The sequence below is a fragment of the Pipra filicauda genome, unplaced genomic scaffold (genome assembly GCF_003945595.2).
Source record: "Pipra filicauda isolate LSUMZ 115617 unplaced genomic scaffold, ASM394559v2 scaffold138_size1969278_pilon, whole genome shotgun sequence".
Taxonomy (NCBI): domain Eukaryota; kingdom Metazoa; phylum Chordata; class Aves; order Passeriformes; family Pipridae; genus Pipra; species Pipra filicauda.
Genome location: NW_024103862.1, coordinates 1816960 through 1819331, shown reverse-complemented (window position 1 = coordinate 1819331; position 2372 = coordinate 1816960).

The following is a 2372-nucleotide window of genomic DNA, read 5'->3' as shown; positions in this document are numbered from 1 at the left end:
CAAGCATGAGGGAAATTATTTTGGTTTTGCCAGTAATTCATATTTGCAAAAGAAAGGCCTGGCACGCAGGAAGAAGGGCAACACCAGATGTAAAACCTTCTAAAGAAAATTTAAAAACACATAGCATCATTAAGACATTAATAAGATAATGAGCTCTTTGTAGCGAGGAAAGGGGGAAGTTGTTCAAAGAAAATTTGCATTAGAAGGTTTCAAAGTTTTCTTCCAGGAAATTCATAGAATCCTAGAAGCCTAGAATCCTACAATGGTTTGGGTTGGAAGTGACCTTAAAGATCAACTAGTTCCAACCCACTCTGCCATGGGCAGGGACACCTTCCACTAGAATTCCTTGCCTACAGACTGCTCAGGTGGCCTGACAGACTCCAGCCCAGTGAGGGGCTGCCCTCCCTGCAGGGCAAGCCTGTGCCCCCAGCCTGTGGCACAGCAACGCTCTTCTGTCTCAGGCACAGCCAGGCTCCTGACTGCAGGGCAAGAAGCAACAGGCAGTGCCCTGCCCGGGCTACCACTGTGGGCACACAAGGGTACACAACCAGGGGAACAGGTTTGCAAGACAATACAAAACCAGGAGAAGCTGTTGACTCCATCGAAGGCAAGGAGGCCCTGCAGAGAGACTTCAACAAATTAGAGAGATGGGCAATCACCAACTGCATGAAGTTTAACAAGAGCAAGTGCCAGATTCTGCACCTGGGATGGGGCAACCCTGGATGTATGTACAGACTGGTGAGTGAGAGGCTGCACAGCAGCTCCACAGAAAAGGCCCTGGGGGTCCTGGTCAAGGGCAAGAGGAATATGAGTCAGCAGTGCTCTGGCAGCCAGGAGGACCAACTATGCCCTGGGGGGCATCAGGCAAAGCATCACCAGCTGGTCAAGGGAGATTGTCCCACTCTGCTCCATACTGGTGCAGCCTCACCTCGAGTGCTGTTGTCCACAAAATTCTGATTTGTCACCTGGTATGCAACAAGTCAATAATTACACATTGAAGAGAGACATTGATTATTTATTCAGAGTTGCCCAAGCCTGGATGCCCAGTGGAATTCCACAAATCAAGCACATGAACTATCAAAACTTTTTACTAGTCATACGTTTTAGCAAACAAAGGAATTACTGTTTTTTGGGTACAAGTTACAAAATTCTCTTATTAATTAGTTCTGTCATCTACTAGTTAATGATTCTCTCACTTTTCATGCTAGTAAGTCCGCATGACCAGTTTTTCCCTTCTTTTGGGTCGGTAGGCTTCTTGGGTCAGTGGTCTCTGAGTCAGTGGTTGTGGACCTCCTCCTGTCGGAATTATCTTTTACCCAGTTGGAACTGATTTCAGCACAATTGCTGAGCTGGGTTTATTAGTTTCTTCCTTATCTTGGGAGTTCGACCAGATGTCTTCATGGCTCATAAATTCTGCATTCTTTGCATCCACTATCATTGGACATCCTTTTTTTCAAGTCTTGTTAACCTCCCTCTAGGTATGAGATCACTGAAGCATGTCAAGCCCTAAACTTTAACAAGCTAATTCTACCAACAAGTAATCTGTTTTTCTAACACATAGACATCACTTAGAGCTTGCTTGTTAGCTGCCGTTTCACAGATTAAATCTCCCTTCTTGTTGATTAGGCTTGAAAGTATACAAATATCAAACATCAAAAAACATTCTTTCTTAAGAAAATTCTTACATATTTCACATTTTGCTAGAGTACTGCGTGCAGGCTTGGGCACCACAATATAAAAAAGACATGAAGCTGTTAGATAGCATCCAAAGGAGGGCCGTGAGGATGAAGGGTCTGGAGGGGAAGCCTTATGAGGAGCAGCTGAGGTCACTTGTTTAGCTTGGAGGAAACTGAGAGGAGACCTCCTAAGAGCCTACAGCTTCCTTGCAAGGGGAAGCAGAGAGGCAGGCACTGATCTCTCTCTCTGGCGATGACAGGACCAGAGGGAATGGCATGAAGTTGTGTCAGGTGAGTTTTAGGTCAGTAAAGGTTCTTCATCCAGAGAGGGTGGTTGGGTACTAGAACAGGCTCCCCAGGGAAGTGGTCACGGAACCAAGCCTGACAGAGCTCAAGAAGCGTTTGGACAATGCTCTCAGGCACATGGTGGGATTCTTGGTGTGTCCTGCGCAGCGCCGGGAGCTGAGCTTTGATGATCCTTGTGGCTCCCTTCCAACTCGGGATACTCCGCGGTTCTACGTTCACGGCCACCACAGAAAACCACCGGCCCGAGGGCGTCGACTGCGCAGGCGCAAAAAACTCCGCCCCTGCTCCCTCTTGTCGGCGCTGATTGGGCAGGGAGGGCGCGCGCCGCGGCCGTTGGGGGGAGCGCCCCGCCCCCTCGGCCGTTGGCGTGCGGTTGTCGTGGCAACCAGG